This window comes from Ailuropoda melanoleuca, chromosome 18 (genome assembly GCF_002007445.2).
Source record: "Ailuropoda melanoleuca isolate Jingjing chromosome 18, ASM200744v2, whole genome shotgun sequence".
Taxonomy (NCBI): Eukaryota; Metazoa; Chordata; class Mammalia; order Carnivora; family Ursidae; genus Ailuropoda; species Ailuropoda melanoleuca.
In genome coordinates, this window is record NC_048235.1 from 14368680 (window position 1) to 14392008 (window position 23329).

The window sequence follows — 23329 nt, forward strand, 5'->3', positions numbered from 1 at the left end:
AAATGAATGTTTTCATAAAGCCCAAAACAAAAACATGAAGAGGACGATAAAATGGAAGTTATAACATTTTCTTTTGGCTGATCTGTATTTCCCACAAATAGGCAGTCTAGAAAAATAGAGTACAGGGTTTGGAATCTGGCTGACCCAAGTTTGAATCCTACCTCATATGTGACCCTGTGCAACTTGTTTAGCTTCTTAGAGCCTGTTTCCTCTTCCGTAAAATGAGAATAATACCCTCATCAGAATGTTTCTGTGAATAGTCAATGAGAGGTATTTAAAGAATTTGGCAAGCTGCCTGACGCAGTATGCATTTAGTGAATGCAAGCTATTATTATTATTTGTAAGAATACTTACTGTTATTTTACATTCCTAACTGACCTTGTAGATCAGAAAACTCAACACCATGTGACATGAAGATTAATTTTAGATCAGTCCAAGAAAAACATAATTAAGCAGGTAAATCTATTGGAAAAAGACCATATAATGCATTCTCAAGCAAGTACTTTGAATTATAGGATTAATTAAGATTCTTCTCTGTTAGCATAATTAATAGGCAGGATGGTAATTCTTTGAAATTAAGATGTTTAAAAATAGTGATCTCCCTCATTCTATCCTATACTCATGTTTGCAGTTACTACTTTGCATAATTTATGACCAAAAGGTTAGTTTGCCTTGGTGTGATACAACACAGTCAAGACCAGAAGACACGTAAGTGTGTCGTTATTCTCTTAGAAATTTCTTTAAGTTTTAAGGTAAACTTCAAGTTTAAGAGTTATACTGATCATTGAAAGTCTGGTGGGTTTTATATTAAGGAGTTGTAAATTTAATTATTGTGGAAATTTATTTTTATATATTTTATGTAGTTTGTTGTTGTTTGTTTGTTTGCTTGTTTTGCTCTGGGCCCTGTCAAGTTCTGTTATGTCAAAACCTCTGGAAGATCTCCATTCTCTTTCATGCCAGGAAGTGTTTTTAGTAATAGTGTAATTATTTATTGAGAGCCTGTTATGAGCTCAGAACTGCCATAAGTACTTCGCATAAATTATTTTATATGACAGAACCAGTGGTCCTGCGATCTAGGCATAACATCCTCATTTCTCAGGTACCAAACCTGTGGCCAGAGAGTGTTAAGTCACACGCCAGGGGTCACACCTCCATGATGGCCAGGTCCACACCTGCACCTTCTCCTCTACTGTTCTCCACAGGCTTCTGCCCTGGCTGCTCCCTTCTCTCCTGCAAAATGAGGGGGCCTTTCATGCAGGATCAGAGGAACCTTGTCTTTGATAAGGCACACACACAGGGAGAATCAAGTATGGAATATCAAATAGGAACAAGTCTTTCTTTCACACTTTCTTTATCAAAAGAAAAATGGACTGTCATTTACTGACTGTTAAAACTAAGCAACCAAGAGTAAATAACATCGAATTGTTTACTAAATATAATAAATGGCAAATTGTAATTTGAATTTTTATGATAATCCCATAAAGCAATGACAGGCTGCAGAGATAGGACAGAGAAAGGACATGGGGAGTCAGATGGGGGAGGAGGAAGGAGGAAACAAGACCGGAGCAAGGAGAGCAGGGAGGCGCACTGACATTCGTGTGTCTAGCACCATTTTGGTGCTTGGTGCTGTTCAACGTAGCGGACCGCTACTTTCATAGATAACGTGCTGCAGGGACTCTGAAATTTGTCATTAGGTTGGCATTTAAAGATAGATGGAGTTCCATTCACAGAAAGCTACCAATAAAAAATTCCAATAATACATCTTCAAGCCCTGGGCTGGAACTAGAGCTGCAGACGTACAGCCTACCCCAAACTCTCGGTGTTCTGCTTGTCTGAGGGAATTCCAGGTTATGTTCCCCTGGTCCAAAGCCCCTCCCATTCTCTGAGGAGGAAGCTCCATCTTTAGACTTCCATGTCAGATGCTCTCCTATCATGGGAAGGGGTAGGGAAAAATGGTTTTCTAGAAGGCAGAATGATGTTGAGAAGCTGCCGGATACCTACTTGGTTGGGGGCTCGGTGGGCCCCCTAACATGAGGCAAGAGTTGGGATGATGATGTTCTGGCATGGTTGAGGTCCCATCTGCGTGGAGGTATGTGGGGCGGATATGGCAGGACTCATGTATCTTAAGCACCCCAGCCTGGGAAGAAGTTGCTTTTCCTCAAGCCAGAAGGACTGGCTTCCAGGAGTGATACCCCATATTATTATCTCATTAATCATCTTATTAAATATATTGCATTTGATTCACAAAAGGCAAGAGGGTTCATGTATGATGCATAAAAATGCAAGTTGTGTCTGAGCCTTTGCCCCTGACCCTGCACTTAGAAGGGCCAGGTGTTGGGTCTAATACTCTGTGGTCATCATCTTGAAATTATTAACAATTTTTGAATAAGAGGCATCACATTTTAATCTTGCACTAGGCTCTGCATATTATGTGGCAGTTTCTGGTTGTGTAAAAGTTCAACAGGAATAATCAAAGTCTCTCCAAATTTCTGAGACTCTAATCTTATATCTGACATCCTTAAAAGAGAGATGATCAAGCTCTGAGGCAGTTGTGGTAATCCCTCCCTCTCCTCTTCCCCTCTGTAAAAGCTCTCCTTACTCCTCCCTTGCCCCCCCACCCCCAAATAAGCTTTCTTGCATTTACAACTTCAGGAAAGGTTTTTATTCTGGTCACTCTCAAATAGACATCTTTTGCATGGGCTCTGAAGGTCAAGAGCTGTGCTGTCTAATACGGCAGTGACTAGCCACGGGTGGCCACTGAGCTCTTGAAATGTGGCTAGTTCAAACTGACGTGTTGTGAAGGGTAAAATACACACTTTAAACACACACACACACGTGCAGTTGTAAAATAAGTCATTGCTTTTTCTTAATATTGATTACTCATTCAAATCTTTTCGATATATTGGGTTACATAGAATATATTATAAAATTGATGTCATCTGTTTCTTTTTATCCTTTTTTAATATGGCTGTTAGAAAGTTTAAATTTATATGTGGCTTCAGTTTGCAGCTTAAAATGTATTTCTATTGGTCTAAATCTCCTTTTAAAAAAAAAAAAATGTTCTGAACTATTCTACCTTGATGTTCCACTTCCATCTCCATCTCAAAAAGCCTCAAACCAGTGTCACCATCTTCTCCCCTTGAATATTCTTTTTCCATCTGACTTTCCCAAGCCAGTAAACTGGTAATCAAACTATACTTCTGCCCTCACTCCCAAATTCTTTCTCCATTTCTCTTGATTCCAGCACTTTCTCTCCAGACCCATTGTCCTGTCCTAGCTGAGGTTTTCAGCATTTCTTCCTGTAATTTGCACTGTCCCTCTATGTGACATCCCTGCGTCCCCCTTTCTCACTCTCCTACTTTTATAGTGCTGGATGTTTTATAACGGAAATCTTCCTAATTCACTTTCTTGCTTGAACTCAGTGCCTTCTTATCTAACTCAGTGTGACACAGTTACGTTGCAATCTGGCTGGGGTCTGCTTGTCCGATTTTACTTTCCGTCTCTCCATATCAGGCGCACTGCATTCCAATCACACCAAGGGCTATTGGTCCTCGGAGCACATCCTTCTTGCCTCTGTGCTTTAGCACATACTGTTCCTTCTTCATGGTGGGCTCAGCACATTCCCAGGCCAATGTCCACATGTCCTTTAGACCCTAAACATTTCCTCAGTGATGCCCCAGGAGCTTCTCCACAGACAGAGTAGATCCTGGGCGTGTCAGACATATCTATTAATGCAATACCACACTGAATTAAGATTGCCTATTTTTAAGACTGTTTAGCAGTCACTGTTTGAAATGCATTCCAGACACTTAGAAGAGTGACTGATACATAGGAATCTTGGCTGAATAAATCCCTCACTTTTTTTCTCCCTGACCCACCGCTTTAGTTCATGCTGGTTTTTCTCTTGCCTGAAGTATTGTCACTGTCTCTCTATAACCATTTCTCACTCTTTTTATTTAATTTGATATACTGTTAACAATGACATATTTTTTACACACAAACATGAGCATTACTTTTCCCCACTTAAAGAAGCTCCAATGGTGGTTTTATTTTTCCCTGAGGATTGATCCAAACTACTTAGCATGAGGCTGATCCTGATACTGGTGATAAAAATACCTTTCCTTCTGTGTCAGGTGCTAGGCCGACCCTTTACAATAATCTCATTTACTCCTAATGATCACCCTCAGAGGTGAGTGCTATTACCTCCACTCTGTGGGTGGCAAGATAGAGGTCTAGAGATGGGGACCTTGCTCCCATGTACCCAATTAGCAATCACAGAGCTGGACATGAAATCCAAGGCCATGTGACTGCCAGGCCCTTCTGCTCACTCCACGCCACACCAGACCCTGATCTCCCTCTTGTTCCCACATCCCAGATCCATCAAACCACCTGCAATGTTCCTTCATGTCTGGTTCATTTGTACATGGTGTCCTCTTGATCCACAACCTCCCTGTTAGCCTTGCACACTTCTGAAATCATCTGGGCAGATCATTCACACCTATTATGAGTGTTCGCTCCCCTCTCGGTGCTTGTGATGCTGTATGACTATTAGCTGCCCATCCCTTATCCGTGAAGAGTGAATCATCCTCAGGAGACGTGACTCCGACTAGTCAGCAGTGAACTGGGAAAACAGCACTGGCCTTTCTATTTAGCTCGTTTCTAGAAGAATGATAATAACGCTTGCAGACACTCCTCGAGCACTTCCTGCGTGCCAGGCCGTGTTCGATATGCATGCACAGTCCACTTAACCCACACAAAACTTTCTGAGATCATTTCTTTCTAATTCTTATTTGTATTTCCCAGGAAAGTTCAATTGGTAGTATTTGTAACTTTAATAGAAAAAAATAGCTTCCACTCAATACCAGGCTCCATAAAATAACCGAAGTTTGCCTAATACGCTGGTGCTTGTTAATTTGCATTATTTCTTCCCAACAACTGCATTTAGACCAGTAAGATTTCATGCCTTTTTTAAGACAAAGGAATAAAAAAAATACTACTTGCTTTTAAAATTCATGTGTGAAGATAAATGGAAAAAAAAAAAACTGGTGGAGGTAGTTTAAATATTTTGATCAAAGTATTCTAAGCGACCATGTTGAACAGCTTAAAAAAAAACAAAAACAAAACCTACTTTTTGAAATGTGTATCTCTTTCTACAGAGTGGCTAAAAAGACATCATTATAATCTTTTATTAATTAGAAATGTTATAATCAGAAAGCAGCTTTAATAGAGGTGATACATAATATTAATGGAGATAATAATATAATATTGATAGAGGTAATATATTCTCAAGCTATGTACAGTCATCTGTCCATTCCTGTTTTGAATTAGGCTACATCTGAGGTCCCAGTTTGTTCCAGATTTGCCTCATTTCTTCCTGAAAGCTAGAAAGGTCTTCCCAGCTGCCGGCGTAAGGCACCTTCATCTAGATGTTTGCAACAAATACGTCCAACCCTACATGTGCAAGTATCGTCTCCCCCATACAGAAAACAAAGCAAAAAAGCTCTTCTCCATTCCCATTTTGGTTAATGGCCTCATCATCTACCCAGTTATGTGAGCCCCCTTGAGTTCCACATCTTTTCCTACCCTAAACTGATCAACTGACGGGTGCACATTGCTGAGAGGGTCTGAGACCCAGGAGGCTGAGACTTCACACCTCATGGAGGCAACTCGGATCTCCCTGAAGAGTAGCTCTGGTCATGTCCCTTCGAAACACATGTATGCGTGGCTTCTGAAGACTTGAGAGGACTCAGAGCTGGTAGCTGGACCACAGAAATTAGGGGAATCGTACTATATGTTTCTAATCCATTAACAAATAAAACCAAGGGTAGTGGTTGATATCGATGGGACCCTTCTCTACATTAGATGCTATGCTATCTATAATATAGGTATCTGTAATGCTTGGTACTGTGCTTATGCTCACTGTAGATGAGGAAACCATGTCGCAGGGAGGATTTATACCTTGGTTTACTTCACTGTAAGCAGATTGCAGAACCAGGCATCCCACCGAGCCATGTATGAGTCTGAAATCCGTGCTTGGAAACACCAGCCCCAGCCTGTGACTCACTACTTCCTATTAAAAAGACTGGATCAGAAAAATCTCACTTAGGGGGCGCCTGGGTGGCACAGTGGTTAAGCATCTGCCTTCGGCTCAGGGCGTGATCCCAGCGTTGTGGGATCGAGCCCCAACATGAGGCTCTTCTGCTATGAGCCTGCTTCTTCCTCTCCCACTCCCCCTGCTTGTGTTCCCTCTCGCTGGCTGTCTCTATCTCTGTTGAATAAATAAATAAAATCTTTAAAAAAAAAAAAAAAAAAGAAAAATCTCACTTACATCAGACATTCAAAATCATAGTAATTTATATTAATGATTTTAAAAAATGTGTCTTTAGACGTTTAGTGCTGGGGTATAAAGGAGGACAGCATGTGAGACAGTGCTCTGCATGATATGCCCTCACTCCTGACTCTGGGTCCTTTGGCTTTTACTCCATCTTTTGTGCCTCTTTGTTGATTCTGCACTGTGGATGGGACCAGGTTCCTACTCCATCTCACTTCCATCACCAGACCCTCACCCATACCTCAGGTGACAAGGTCTCCCATGGGGAATTTCCTCACCTTCCTCTAGCTCTCAGGGAGTGGCCCCATGTACTCATTTCCTTCTACTGTTTCAGAGGTCTCAGTCTCCCCCACGCCCTCTCCCTGTCCTTGAGTCTTAGCTCTCTTTGCTAACTAACTCCTCTGGGGTCTTGCTCCTGAAGTAGATACTTCCTCTTGTATCTTCTCCCTGTCCTGCTGGAGCTTTCCCTATAGCTATGACAGGCTTGGCTCTTTTACCGACACAAACAAATTTCCTCATTTCTCATCCTTCCTCCTCTTTTCTTTCTACCCTATCAGCTGGAATCTTCTTCATTTGTTTCCTAGTTGTATCAGTTGCTTCCACATCCCGACAAATACTTCTTAATCTTTTGATAGGCCTTTATCCCTGCACTGGAATGAAACACTCTAAAAACTTAAAGTCAGTATCTGACATAAAAAAATGAAATCCAGTGGGCCTTTTACTGAGCCTCGGTTTCTTCTTTTCTTATGTAAAATGGTGAAGAGCCCCTACCTCAGAAGGTGATTGTGCAGACTACACAACTATGGGAAAGCAGTGAGAGGGTGCTCAGTGTTATTGACTGAAACAATTCTTGATGCCTACAGTTTGTTTTTCTAAGTTACTGCTGAAATTCCACCTCATTCAAGTCCTAATTCAAATATCATTTTCTCTAAACTATCTTCCCTGATTCTCTAAGAAACCTTCCTTCCCCAAGCTAGTTATTACCATCTTCTAGAACTTCATCTTTTGAGACAGAGTTTCTCCATATTCATTGTATAAAAGTACCTTTAGTTGGAAGACCAACTAAAAAGGTCTTTTTAGGTCCTAGTTCATGAGCTCTTGTTCTCTCCCCTTTTCAGATTTTAATCTGGACCATGGAAACCTCACATCTTTTCTCACAGGCTAGGTTAGAAGTAAAATGCAACAAAATGACTGAGGAGTCTGGGGAATGAGGCAGTTCATGAATGGAACATTCCCGAGGAAACTTAATTTTATGATCCTAATCTTTCAGTTCTTGACAGTTGCATAGTTAAATATCAGGGCCAAGAAGAGTGAACCAGAGTTTCGAGGGCATGTTTTCCCAGTTCATTTCAAAGGAAGCAAAAGCGTAGGCTTCAAAATGATTATGGTGCATTCATGCACCATGTAATAATACATAGATCAAGTTAAATTATTTTACCAGAGAACTGCCGATATGAGGCACATGTCCCACTGTAGGGACACTTGGGACTTTGTGTCAAAGGAAGGTGCTTTTCAAACCAAAGTAGATTATTTGGGGCTTTGATTGTCATTTGCTTTTATTTATATAATGAGGGTGATGGAACTCCTCTCTGCTGCCAATAAATCTAGAAATTAATTTAAAATATATTAAAAACACTTTGTGCACTTCAGGAGGAAGTTTTTTTTTAATTCAAGAAAAAATCCATTATTATATAAATCAATGAGTTATGTTAGCCTTACAAAATTAAATCTCTGGTAGGAAGGAAGTCAGTGATATAATCAGCTTTCAGACCACATAGCATATAAAAAGTCATGTTTCTAAATAAACTCAGTTTCAAAGAATTCAGGATATATTACCAGTCATCTGAATTATTGACCTAAAGAAGCCTTTTTCCCAAAACAGATATATTTTAAAAAAAAAGAATAATAGTTTTTCTGGTAAAAGAGGTATCTATGCTTTCCCACATTTTTATCGTTTCCTCGATTGTCAGAAATAACAAACATATAGTTAAGTTGTTCAGGGGGTTAAATCAGGGAAGAAGTCTATAGTGGTTGAAACGAACCAGGTCATTTTAGATTGTGTTTCCTCTGTTGAGGAGTCCGATGACTTAAGAAGGATTGCTCTGACATTTACTTTATTGTCTTACATGAAAAACATTCTATCCAAAGCCACCAACCAACCAAACTATAAAGAAACAAAACAAACAAGCAAACAAACACTGAGGATGTGTGGACTGAACTAATTTTCTCATGATGAAGGTTACACGGAATCACATACAGTATGTAATTCTTTGACTCCATCTCTTTTCTTTGGTGTAAACGTTATTTGTTGACATTTGATACAACCACCTACTTGAGCTAATCAGCCATTACTCCTTTACTCCCGGTCATACACGTGACAAGATGATAGTGGTAAAAACAGAAATAAAACTTTATTGCTCTCTCATGGAGTTCACTTCTGTATGGAAATATTAGACACATACAAAAGCTTCATTAAAATGAGATTTAAAAAATACAACGTACAAACTGGGATGACAATGTCTAGGGAGGAGCAACTAAGTGTGTTGTTGATGAAATCTCTCTTTGGGAAATAATTTAAGATCATTTGAATACTTCTAGAAAATCCCAGTTCAAATGACCTTAAAAGTTTTGTGATTTCCCAGATCCTTCATCATAAGTTAACATGTATAAAGCTCTTGGGATAGTAGCTAACATAGACTAAACTCGATGTAATTTTTATTATCAACATCTTTTGGATTGAAGAAATTGAATAATTTTTTCCTGTAGTTTATTGAAATCTAGTTATTCAGGTTTTTATTGTGATCTTAGGTTTAATCAGAAGCAGATATTTTGATTGACCTTGTAAAGTCTTCCAGTTCTTATGGTTTTTAACTTGAAAATATCTCCCAGACTGATACCTTTTTCTATTCTGAATTATCTGTTTAACTATATTTTAAAGCCTTAAAATAAAGATCTTAAATTTCATAACTATAGGTTTGAACTTTTCTCTCTTAGGCTTATTTAAGAAGGAAAAGTTTAACTCTCTAGTTGATCGTATTGCTTGATGAATATGACTATAACCAGAGGCTTTAGGAAAGTTAAGAGTAGAAATCAATTTTTCTTGGTCTGAATTATTCACTGAATGAGGTTTATCTAGTCTTCCAGTTCCATTCTTGTTTTATATAATTATTAAGTAAAGGGCCTTTTTAGGTCAGTAATTCAGACGACTGGTAATATATCCTGAATTCTTTGAAACTGAGTTTATTTAGAAACATGACCTTTTATATGCTATGTGGTCTGAAAGCTGATTACAACACTGACTTGTTTTATATTAATTATTAAATATACCTCCTTTACCAGGAAGACTATATTTTAACTTTTAAAATAATAGTACTTTCTAAAAATTTTTATGTTTTTTCTCCTTTGCTTTATGATTGCAAAAAAAATCATGGTTATGGTAAATTATTATTTTATCTCTAAATTCAAGCAGGATTTTCTAATCAGTTTGTTAGCATTAGTACAACACAGGGGGAAGAACTGGTCACGAGGAGTCATTTATCATTCAACCAATACTGATTGCAGATTTAATATATTGACCTGTTTGCTGCCTGCCTGCAATGTTCCAGCTGCTATTCTAAAGCAAGCTGAGTTTTCCCTGTAGCTGTCACTCTGTCCAAGCAACCTTTTCCTTTTCCTCTTGCCAGTTCTTGCCACCCCCCACCCTCGTGGATGTCCATTACCTAAACTGGTTCAAACCGGTGCTCAAGGTACATCAAACAGCACAAGTTTATTCACACTGTTCCAGAACAACTAAGTGGCTATGAATTTTTTTCTCGTCACTACTAATAATGCTATGCTGTATACATTTCCAAATCTAGATATTAAGAGGCAAATTCTTTTAGAAATTATTTATCCCCACAGGATATAGTACAAAATATTTACTCTACTGCAATTATGTATCTGACAGAGTAAGTATATTTATTTCAGAGAGGGCTCAAACTGTCCACCAGATGACACAACTAGAGCAGGACAGATGAAATTGTGATCGAATCTTTTTTTCCTTTGTTAACTTTGGCACAGAGAATTATGAAATAATTAGATGTGAAGGCATCTTGATAATCTACAAAATAGCTTACATTTAAGCAACCACGCGTTGCTTTCCTAAGCTTTTCTGGTTAGTAATGTTAAGTGTAGGAAGACCTTATAAAGCATCACAGTCTAATGCTAATCCAGTCCAAAGAGGCAGAAGTAGCTGACTTGTCACCAGGATGACTCGTGTTTGTTTGTTTGTTTGTTTTTTAACAACGGGCTACTGTCTCTACACATGGTCACCTTCATAGAGGATCAGATGTCTTTGAAGAAGCTAACTACCCCTACTTAGAAGAAGGTACAGGAACTTCAGCTTTTTAGAGGAGGACAGAAGGAACATTTATACCAAAACATATTCTACAACATGGCCGATAATAATTCCTTAGAATGTCTCACTTGCATATGATTTTTCTGTGCATTTAAAAAACACCATTCTTCATGCCATTCCCTACTTGTACTCTTAGAGAATTTTTACAAGTGCTGCAGAGCTTGGTTATAAGCTTATTTTTGCTGTGGTTTTTGGGTTCCTTATGGCTGATCCTTAGAACCACATTAGTCTCTAAAGGATGCTGCTCTGCATAGAACATCATGAGGTTTAGAGCCTCCAAGTTTAATGCCGCTCCTCACATTCAGCTATTCCTGAAAAAAATTTTTTTTAGGAAAAAGAATCTAAAAAGAAGAATTATTGCTACATTGATTGGACCAACTCTCCTGTTTAAAGCAGAGGATCTGATTAATTATAAGAAAGTATTTTTGATGTGCGGCTTAGACTGACTACTGAGAAAACATCTCAAAGAAAGCTAGAAGATTGAATGTCTAGGTTAAATAAAAAATAAAAAGTTTAGTAAGTAGGCAACAGTACAAATCTTAAAAATCACTGAAATTATCAAATAATGTACTTCATTAAAAATAAATTTTCCTTAAAGTATAACATGGATATAAAAATAAATTAGTAAATATAATGAGACTATTACTAGATTTTTTTTAAGGTAGGAAAATTTTCTTTGAAAGTGAGATCTTTGGCTAGATTTAGGAAATGTGAATTTTTTTTTCTTCAAATAATGCTTTTTAAAGGTGTAGAATCAATGCTGGATTTATGCATACCTGACCTGTATGGGGAAGAGGAAACCACTGTCTTTTGGCTGAAATTCCTAGTTGGTAAGATAAACATTTCTGTTTTGAAGACAAGGGGACAGTAAAGTATAGTATATGTATATATATACACATACACATAGTATATAGTGTAGTTCTATATGGCTATGTTATGTTGCTAAAACTTAAACAACAAACAAACAAAGCAACCTATTTTTGCTGGTTCTCTGTCACTTATTCAAATAAGATGATCTTAGTTGCCCTTAAGCTGGAATAAGAATTCGTAATTGTCAGCATTTAGAACTTAATAGTTACAGAGGTGTTTCCTTATGGCTAAAGGTTTATGTCTCAACTTTTTCAGAAATGATGTAAAGAGATTTGAAAATCACCATATTATTTTTTGCAGTGATAGTTTAGAATTTAATAGACATGCCAGTAATTAAATCATGAATTTGAGGAACATTTTAAAAAGTATTTAATATAATCAAATATTATAATACTTTATTATAAAATGCAAAAACCACACACTCATTTTGTTTGAATATCAAATATAGTTATAAATAATTTAGGCCTTCAATACATAACTTACTTAAAATATAAAATACTAAAAACGATGCAGAACTACTATGGAATTGTGTTTCCACAAATCTAATTGCTATATACAATTTAAAAGAACTGATTAAACATGATTGGTCTTTAAGATAAATAGAACCAATGTCATCTTATGCTATTATTTAATTAGCATGCTATACATTAAAATCAGCTGGAAGACAGCCAAAGTAAGCCTTAAAAGGACAGTTTGCTAATTAAGAGTTGCCATTTATCTTATTTTTATTTTTTTAAAGATTTTTTTATTTTTTTTATTTATTCGACAGAGATAGAGACAGCCAGTGAGAGAGGGAACACAAGCAGAGGGAGTGGGAGAGGAAGAAGCAGGCTCACAGCAGAGGAGCCTGATGTGGGGCTCGATCCCATAACGCCGGGATCACGCCCTGAGCCGAAGGCAGACGCTTAACCGCTGTGCCACCCAGGCGCCCCAGCCATTTATCTTATTTTTATTATAAAATTCAGTGCTGGAATACTATGTGAAAAAGTCTAGAAACCTGAATGTAAGTGATTTCCTAAATATTTTGATTTCTAATTCCAAACATTTGGATATTTTAAACTTCCTCATCTTTGTTAATTTACATACAAAAATTCATATAATATCAATTACAACTTTTGCTGTCAACATGGTTGTTTTGGAGACAGAGGATTTTATATTATTTCTTCTTAGTAAAATTCCTAATCCATTCTTATTTTTGATTGCAGCATTGTGGCAACTTTTCCATAAAAAGGCTATAAACATTTAGGCCCAATTAAAAAAATAATTACTGTGCTATCTAGTATAGAAAAAGTGTGAGAAGTCTCTATAACCAAAAGTGTGTCTATATCAAGAGAAACACTAACAGAAAATTCTCTCCCTCACCCAGGAATCCACATTCTAGGGAAGCGTAATGTAACTAGTGATTACCAATAACCTTTTAGGCTTATTTAAGGGAAATTAAAAGAAATTCTGCGATCATAGATTTTATGTCAATTATTTGATCTCTTTCCAGTTCATGAGCTCTATTTTCTTCTAGTTTCAGTATGAAAAGCAATTCCATAAATACCTTTGTTATGATCAGCAATTATCAGCTATTCAACATTAATTTTAAATGGTCTGATTTTAGAATAAATTTCTAATAGAAGTACTTACTATACTTATTTTCCCCTGCAAATTTCATAATACCTGTAAATAGAAAAACTGCATCTTCTAGCTACTAAAGTTTTGAAGCCCCTTTCTTGTTCCAAATTTACATGTTGTAAAATTTTTCCTCAAAAAATTCCGATATAGGACATTTATAGCTCTTATCAAATTGTGATTCTGAAGCCATATTTTCAGTATCAGGGAAATTAGAGCCTCATTGCTGTTTTTAAATATCTTGAGTTTCTCTGATAAAAGGCAGTATAATATATAATCGGATTTCTGTTTCAAGATCAAGTCTGTATTTACAGTAACTAATAAGAAAATAGTGCAGTTTGAGGTTACCAGGATAATGACTGAACGCCAAGTCCTAGACACTGGACAAAGTACAATCAGGGGTCAATAAACTCTGGGAGCCTGTGAGCAGAGACAAATGCAATATGGTGCAGTGGACAGAATATAGACGTAAGATTCATATGTAGCCGAAAGAGAAAGTAAGGAAGTGTCTGGGGAGACATCCTAGCTGCATTCTGAAAGGTGCATGACAGGTGGCTGCCACCTCGGGGAGATTTAAAGAAAAAGTCTCTGCAGAGGCTTTGCAAAACTTTGGTATAGTGCATTTGGGAAATTACAAAGTATTTGATATTGCTAGCAAGTGAGCTGGGAAGCAGCAGAAAATAAGGATACGTAAATAGACAAAAGGTAAGGGGCAATCTTGAAAGAAAGGAATTATATCTCTGTAGTTCTGTTCTCAAAGGTGTTGAAATCATAACTGTAGATGTGCTGTGCATCAGTGGACTTCGAATGCTAATCTTTCACAGCATATCGCCTTTAAAAGGTTATTAATGTAGGAAAAAAGAACACAGGTATAAAGTTTTTGTGACACCGCGACGGGCCAAGGCTCCCGTCACACACGACGCTGCTATGAAGGCTGCAGGGCATGGCAGGCAGGTGCGCCTGAGGTATCCTGCACCTTGTTCTTCTCCTACAAGCTGCCCTAAGAGAAACTAACATGGAATTGTTTTCTTGGTGCCGGTCTTTTCACTGTGCTAAGTTGTTTTTGTTTTTTGTTTTTTGTTTTTTCCAGTACAAAGCTCTGAAGGGAATTAAATTGGAAAGAGACTCTCTCCACCTTATATTCTGTTGTAACAGAATTACTTCCTTGGCTGATATTTTTATTTATAGAATTTAACTCAAAACTAAGTCTGTTCATTTAGCTTTCCTTTGAAAGTTAAGCATAAGTGCAATGCTATCACTTTACCTTTTTACCCCATACAAGTCTCACATGCACAAATAGACATTATTCCTATTTGTTCTCATCATTAAACGTTTGGACATGAATCCCCTTAGATTAAGTTTCCACAGTCTGTGTCTTTGTATCTTGAGTACTGGTGACATTTAGAACATAAGTTTTGAAAAATATTATCCCTATACTTGATAATTCTCTTATCTGAGTTCTGTTGACATTGCTATATCTGTGAAATAGCTGATGTTGCTCATATGTAGCAATAAAAGTTATATTCTTATACTTAAGTAAAAAGTGATTCCCATGTCATCCATATTTTGGGGAAAAAGGTAGCAAATAAAAATATATTTCTTAGAAGTAGATCTCAGACTATTTTACATTTCATGGTAAATTCAAACCTCAGTCGAGGTTTTTATTCAAAGTTTTCAACAAAATGTTTTTCATTAAATATTTTCATTAGCACTGTAAATGATCTGATGTGTTGGGAGACCAAAACAGAATTGCCTTAGGTAAAGCTGCAATGTTGCTAAAACCAAATTTAATCATCATTTGGTCGTTTCCTTATCAAGGATTTCAATTTGACTGACCAATTTCAATTCACAGTAATAGCTTTGTTCCTAAGAGACTAAATCAAAGAAATACTCACTAAGGGGCAGTTCCTACTGCAATCCAAAGTCTGTGCGATTATCTTGTAGCAGGTGACAGCAAACATCTGCCGTGAACGTTAGTGTACAATTGTAGGAGGTGTGTGGTGTTTCTGGTTTCACTCTATCTCCGAAACCTATCTGCTTGTGAGAAAAACCGGGCAATAAAAGAAGTTTTACCGGCACACACTATAGCTGGGCTTGAACTCAATGCAGAGATTTCACTTCCTTTCTTTCCATGGATTCCGAGCCAGGGGAGCACAATGGGGATGTTGTGCTCTGGGCTGGCGTGGCATGCATGATACTAGGAAAGGACATGTAAGCAGCTTCCAGTATCTACACCGTTTGCTTTACAACTACCCTGAACTAAATCAAAGGGCACACCAAACTCTGAGTTCGAAATAAGCAAGTGCAAAATCCACTGGCTATTATGACCTACAGAATTCCTGAATTTAAATGTACACATCAGTGTGTTAAGAGTTAAATAAATCATTAATGAGGCTTCGAAAATGCTCCACAGTTTTCAAGCCACTGATTTCCATGTAATTCTCTTAATATATGTCAAAGTACAGGTAATAAAAGGACCCATTGTTTATAAGGGAGAAAGATTGTTGGTTATGAAGACTGTCCAGATCATCAAGATGTCATGGTTTGTTAAAACAGTAAATATCTTAAACTCCAAGGCATATTAGTAATGTTCTTTTGTCACACGATTTCTAGGACAGACATCAGTGAAACAAGTCTATGTTTCTGACACTCTTTTGTGGAAATGTATGCGTGTGTGTGTGCATACTTCTTTGGTAAATCCAGATAACACAATGAGTATAAATCTTTCAGGTTAAGCTTTGCTCCAAATTATTGTTATGCTGTGCTTCCAAAAAGGGCGAAGAAGCTTACCTCTGTCAGGCGAGTGTTGCACAGGGACCTGCTTCTCAGCCTCGGCCTCAGCGTGTAGGCAGATGCTGTCTGAGCCAACAGTCTGTTCACAGGAAGCAGGTACAGCCGAGAGCGTCCGCCTGCGTTCCAGTCCGGCGCCCGCGCGAGCACGCACCTGCTTCTTCAGACCCGCCGCTCACCTGCGGCGGCCAGGCACAGGACCGCTGTTCGCAGGTGGTAGCCCCCTCCTTTTGGGTCACTCGCTTTGCTTTTAGGGTGAGCAGCTAGAGAGCTGCCGCGATAATGCTGCAGGGAAGGCTTGCCTTCCCAAGACAAAACCCTTTTCTGCTGTCTGATAGCAGATATGCAGCATTGTCACTCTGCATTCCACTTTCCCAAATCAGCTAATCAGAGCAGCCGTCAACAGCTCGTCCAAACAGCAGCTCGCAGGCGTGCGTGGCGCTGAGAACCGCATGCTAACGTGCCCCTTACTTCTCTCTTCTCTGAACGGATTTTTAAATAAATGCTTCTTGCAGGGTGAAGCTCAGCAGAGTATGCCACACTGTTTTCCATAAGTAAAATGGCTGGTCCTCTCAGCAGTGCTGCACGCAGCTCATTGGGTTCCCCTGGCTTTTCGTCGTCATGGCAACAGCCAACAGACAGACTTATACCGCAAGCATGGCTGACCATGTGCAGCTCACGACACAGCTTGTTAATTTCTTTTCATCAGACTCATCATTTTTTGAGGAGGGTAGCTTCTGTTAGCTTCCTGAATATTCCTGAATATTTCACCAGAGCACAGGTGCTCTGAGTTTTCAACTTTCAGCAGGAACTGTTGTTACAGGGGCCAGTGCTACATGTGAAATTGAGAAAGGGAAGTAGATGGATTCCGGTCTATCCAGGTTAATAACATGCAAGTCACGGGAGAGACACTAACTAGAACCACTGTCAAAACAGATCCTACCTTCACGTCATCAAATGGGCATAAGGGAGAGTGGCTGATGTGGGCTGTTATACCTTGTGTTTTTAAATGATAAGCTTATAGCCATTTAACTGAAACAAAGCCCAACACTCATGACATATGGCCCAAATAACAACCAAGTCAGATAAGGATATTCTGTAAGATGTAACCTATGACTTTCATGTATCTTGGTTTCTTTAATGTATTTTTATGCATTATACAACTTAAGATAGACATTTAAAAATTCCGATTGTTACCTATTGCAGAAAATGATTAACTTAATTTAGTTTATTTGTAATTTAAAAATACTTTAAGGGGCGCCTGGGTGTTGCAGTCACTTCAGCGTCAGAGTCTTGGTTTGGGCTCAGGTAGTGGTTTTTGTGTCTTGTAATCGAACCCTGCGTTGGGCTCCCCGCTCAGTGTGGAGTCTGCTTGAGATTCTCCCTCTCTCCCAGCCCCTCTCCCTCATGCTCTCTCTCTAAAATAAATAATCTTTAAAAAAAATAAAAAATACTTTAAAAATCCAAACCAAATTAAAAACGCTTTGCTTTAAACATTACCTCCAAAGCAGGAATAGTTTTACTTTCTCTGTTAGATGGATCATACCTTTCCCTTCCTTGAATTACCTCCTTAGGGAATTTCCCATGGTTCACGCCAGTGACCATTTATACCTTCTGCAAAATGCCCATCCTTTTCTTTAATACTGTCACCAGTCATAGTCTGATATATTTCCGAGACACTATCCCATTCATTTTTGTTTCTAACAACGTGTTTGAAATAGCTCTGTTAACACTTTGGACTTGTAAACATAGATGCTTCATTTGCTACTAGTCATTGACTTAGTATTTTGTAAGGATTTCATTTCCTTACCCACGTTAGCACTCTTGCCTTCAGTAGCAGTTTGCCGACTTTAGTATGCTGGGAATCCTGTGGGCACGGATTCAGTGACCCCATCTCCCTTCCCTCTCCAACCACATTCACATTTGGTCGGTTTGAGCCAGCACAGGGTTTAGCGTAGCTACTGAGGTAAAGTGGATGGGCCTTTCTGCCTGCTACAGTCCTTCCCACTCCATATTGTTTTAAGCCCACTCTCATTTAAATTACCTTCCCTTAAGTTATTTTGAGTTTGTAAATTTGCTCCTACCTTCAACTTCAGCCTCATAATCTGTTCTTCACTCCCCAAGTTTCAGCAGTCTTGAATTACATCCTATTTCTTGCTTCCCTGTCTAGCAGATATTCCTGCTACCTAAAAGCTTCTCAGCCAGACTTCAGCCTCCCAGTATCTTTTACCTCCATCCCAATCTGCCTTCTACTTTATCTTGCAGTGCTTTGCTCCAATAGACCACCTCACCAATGACCCTCCCAGGAAGGGGGTGCAGTGGCCTCCTCTGTGCTTCCCCTGTACCTGGGATCTACTTCCTCTATTACCATACTCGGTACACCCTGTTGACTTAGTTGCCATTTCCTTCCATGTCTGACTCCCAAACTGCTCCATCAAATCCCCAGAAGCCAACTCGGTCCATCTATGCCTTATTTGTCTTCCATGTTTTAATTTTAATTTTAAGATATTATATTTTTAATTTTTTAAAAGATTTTATTTATTTATCTGACACAGACAGAGAGAGAACAAGCAGGGGGAGCTGCAGTCAGAGGCAGCAGGAGAAGCAGTCTCCCCCCTGAACAAGGAGCTCGACATGGGACTTGATCCCAGGACTCTGGGATCATGACCTGAGCAGAAGGCAGACACTTAACCGATTGAGCCACCCAGGCGCCCTTAATTTTAAGATGTTTCAGTATCTTAAAACATTTTGAACAAGGACCTAAAGCACTGTCCGAACAGGTCCTGAATGATGGACGGCATGGTGTGAAGTCTGTATTTTAATTCAGACCTTTTAAATATCACACATTTGTCAACATAACTTCAGAAGAATTTAAGTGATTTTGATTAAATGTTGGCCTGTTAAAAAAGTTATCAAGAGACATCTTAGTTTTGTTTTGTATTTTAGGATGGGTTTTCTTTGCATTGTCTGAAAGTGTCTTTATCCCACCCTTACACCTGACTGAGGATTTGGCTAGGTGTATGAATCTCTTTAGTCATTTCTCCTTCGGGATTTTGAAGGCCTTCTTAAATGTCTTGTATGTTCTTGCCCCACTACGCCCCCAACTGTCACTTCCCCCAAAAGAGAACTGGAAAATATCCAAGCTACACAGGGTGAGAGGCTGGCAGAAACTGCGGCTAATCTCTCTGCTTCTATGGCGTCCCTGACAGCACCTCTCCGGTAACTGCTGCACGTTACTCTCTGCAGGGGGTCTGTCATTCCTGGGCTCCTCAGCTTCGTCACCTGCCCCAAGCCCTACGCCTCGTCGCTCTGGCCACCGTGGCCCGTCAGTGTTGCTGTCACCCTCTGGCTCTGCTCTACCTCATGTCTCTGACTCCCATTGTCCCTCCTAACTTGTTCATTTTTTTAAAAAAGTTGCTAAATACAGATTTTTAAGGAACAAATAGGATTTTTTCCATTTCACTTTCTGAGCCAAATGAGATCCCTCGTAAATTGCCAGCAGCCCCTACCTAGAACGCCCGATGTCAGGTGCTAATCTTTGGTCCAGTCAGCTATGGTAGGGACACTTGGCATTACATTGTTTTTCAAATTTTTGCCAATGCAATAGGTACAAAGTAATACTTGTTGTTGTCTTAATTTGCATTTCTCCGATTACTGATAGAGTTAACATCTCTTCATGTTTGATGGTCTTTTGGGTTATCTCCTCTATACATTTCCTGATCATAGCTTTTAGCCTGTTTTCTCTGTTAAGGTTATTGTCTTAGTTAAGTGGAATTTTTAACAAAATGGTCATTAAAAGCATTTTCAAAATTTTTATATATTTAAGCATTACAATTAAATTTGGTACATAATTAGAACTTAATAAGATCTCCATTGACATGTAAAGGGAAACCAGTAATTCACAAGGCTAATTGTTTTGGTTTTTATTCTTCAGAAGTGGGTGAAAATCTCCATGCAGAATGTTCTTTTTTTTTTTTTTCAGTATGAAAATACTACTACTACCATAATATGAAGAATGATTTTCTAAAATAAAACTTAAGGTCCTACAAATCTCATCACAGAAAATGTTGGCAATAGAAGTGTCTTGCAAAATTAATATTGCTCTCACGCTCAAAGTAGCAAATAGCATGAATGAAAATGGAGGCTGAGGAGCTGGTACAGACAGAAGGAGGGCAAGGAGAGGAGCAGAGTGCAGTGTGTGACTGTGGGCCAGGCACTGGGCCAGGAGGAGGTGCCATCAAGTAGGTCATTGAGACAACGGGTGAATGTGAATGTGGTCTGTATGTTAGGCCATAGTGGTGCTTGCATTTGAGATTTTCATAACGTGATAATTGTATTATGGTGTTAAAGTTCTTAGGTAACATTATGAAGTGTCACGTAGCTCAGAAGGAATAATAATGCATGATCGCATATTGGTAGTGTGTGTGTGTGTGGTATAATTTAGCTCTTGCAAAGATAGATGGATATGTATGGATCTGTCTATTGAGGGTTAGCACAAATATGGCAAAACACCAACACCTGGTGAATCTTAGGTGAGGGGTCTTTCCGGTTTATTTTACTTTTCTTTCCAAGTTTAAAGTTTTTGTTGTCAAGACAAAAAGCTTTAAAAAAAGAAATAAAATGAGAATAAAATACAATGTTCAGAACAAAAACAGATTTAAGGTAAGATCACTTGATAAGAGCCTATCAGAATTAAAATTAAAGTTGATAAGTTAGGGACAAATTAAGGTGATTATTATTGTTACTATTTTTTTTTAAAGATTTACTTATTTATTTGAGAGAGAGTGTGAGAGAGTTGGTGGAGGGGCAGAGAGAAAGGGGGGGAGAATCTTAAGCAGACTCCCTGCTGAGCTCAGAGCCTGACATGGGGCTCGATCTTATGACCCCGAGATCATGACCTGGGCCAAAACCAAGCATCTGATGCTTAACCCACTGAGCCACTCAGGTGCCCCTGTTATTGTTACTATTATTAACATTACTGAGAGACCATTTGGGTAGAAAATATTAGAAACATTTTTCATTTTCTTGAAGTTTGTTATTTCCCTGCATTTGCTGCTTCCCTGTATCCTAATACTGAGCTACTTATCACCTTGGTTTCCATGTTGAAATCGGTCTTAATCTGGTTCCTTCACCACTGTAAAAATTCAGCGAGATCATTGTTGATCAAAGCAACATGTTCTCCTGCAGCCGCACCTGTCCCTGCAGCCTCCACAGCTGGGTGACAGTCTACCAAGGGATCCGGTCCCTGGTAAAACAAAGAAGCTCTTTGTACAACTTAGGGAATAGAATTTGAGCATGGTTTGTTTAATAGGACAACACAGACTGTTACAAGGCTGAGACTGAGTTTCTAACTTCTAGCAGCAAATAAGATAGAATATGCTACAGGTTGTTCCTAAATCTTGCATATTTAGTTATGTTAGCAATGAAATGAACAGTGTGCTGTGACATGGGACCAAGAGGGGAAGGATGACAACCACCTTGGACAGGATTAGACAGAGGACTGGAATATCTCAGCAAAGCAAATTGGATTTCCTTTTAAGATTCCATCCTCTACGAAATGTATGGTGGGAAGCAGATTGACCCACAGGCCATTAATCAGATGACATAATATCCTCTGAGAGAGTCTGACCTTGATAAGAATCCAGAATGACCTTGATAAATCAGAGGTACCTGAAACCAAAACAAACCCAGCAGAGGGAAGGCTTTATGGAAATTTACTTACTGAATAATTTAAAAAGAGAAAATGATTACAGAACAAAACCTTACGAAAGGGCAAATGATAGACATATAAATTTTGGCACTATAAAACTGTTTTTAAGATTCTGAATATAAAGTAAAATCTATGAACACAGAATTAACACATGTGCACCACAGAAGAAACGCTCATTAGCAGTTACCAGAATGCACTTAAAGTTCTATGTCCTCCCCTAGATGATGAAGCACAGGGAAAACGTGGCAGGAGGTACAGAAAGAAGATTTGGCCAGGCCTAAACCCAGAAAACTTGGTCTCGACTGGCTTATAGTAACAACATTGTTGTAAATATTTCAGGTTTATCAAGCCCTGGGCTTGCGAATACCTCCCATCACAGTAGCTTACAAGAACAACTTTATCTTGAAATGGGCATTAATAGGTGTCACTACCAGGCAGGGAAGAAATTGTAGTGTTAACCAATAACAAAAGAGAAAAACCTAGCGGACAATGAACCATCCACGCCCCATGCAACCCACCCCTAGCCCTGGTAAAGCCAAACACATGTATGTCTTGCTTGCCTTTGCTAAAGAAAAGCATAGTTGGCTTTTATTAAGCCCACAGTGTGAGAGATTCTGTGAGCAATATTGAAAAGGCTGCACTTGCTTCCAAGGAATTTGATTGTTTATACTTCATAATGTTAAGCTTCCAAAGTGACCTGGAAAGTGGAAGCTGCTTGCTTTCACTCCGCTATGAGGGACCATGCTTTGTTCTCCAAGAGGCACTCTGACCAAATTAACAGAGTGTATCTAGTGACCTTTTCCACTTACCATTGTTTCCTATGGAAACAGTGACTCCCAGGTCCCCCCAGGCTGAGAGCTACAATGCCCAGCCACACTGCAGAACCTCCGGGCTCTGCCGTCACCGCCTTATTGAAACAGTAACGAAAGACATCAGCCTTGGCAAACAAAACCTAAAACAAATGCTGCTAGTTTCACCGGAGCCACTGAAACAAACTAGGAGGCCCAAGGTGAAACTTGGCAGCTCCCGTAAGCAATGACGTGGCAAACACCAAAGCCCTCATTTGCCAAATGCGCAAACTCAGCACAATGAAAATTCAAGGAGTCACCCCCTTTTAGAAGCACTTCTGATAGAATTTTTCAGGGAGATTTATTCATCGCAATGAACAAATAATATCATGAGGTCTGAGTAGTAGATAGTTTGGTATCTGTTTGAGAATCCAGTTGTCTGATACCAAATGAGAAAAATGGTTGAAAACCTCCCTCCCCCCCAAACAAAAATGCACCAGATGTCCTAGATACCCAGTTAAAGGCCCACCAGTGACAGCATGTACAACTTGGAGAAATAAACTCTGTGACCTTGTGAAATACTGGACAGGGTCTCCATTTTATCACGGTAGGATGATAATTAAGAATGGTAATTATTTTATCAAGTCTATCCAAATCAGAATCCATTTCCTTTGTTTTCAAAAGTAAGACTCACAGGTCCTAATTGCTGGCTAGTTACCTTGAACTGATAACGAGGGAGAATATTCTTTTGGACATTTTCTACGTCAAAGGAAGATGATTAATTTTGTAAACAGTCCTTGTGAATTCAAGTTAGCACAAAAATCATG

At 38.8% G+C, this 23329-nt stretch overlaps 1 protein-coding gene across 17 annotated transcripts in view; it reads right to left on the reverse strand.

Annotated features, from left to right (window-relative positions):
* SORBS2 (sorbin and SH3 domain containing 2) overlaps nucleotides 1-23329 on the reverse strand; it is a 337321-nt gene that overhangs the window by 198377 nt on the left and 115615 nt on the right. For 6 of the 17 annotated variants that reach the window (XM_034647573.1, XM_034647572.1, XM_034647565.1 and 3 more), the window contains exon 1: nucleotides 16005-16674. The exons of 1 other annotated variant lie outside the window; for it this stretch is intronic. The gene's annotated coding sequence lies outside the window, so the exon portion shown is untranslated. Of the gene's footprint in view, nucleotides 1-16004; nucleotides 16683-23329 lie in introns of those variants that run through there. 10 more of the 17 variants (XM_034647578.1, XM_034647577.1, XM_034647579.1 and 7 more) reach the window with 10 other exon arrangements.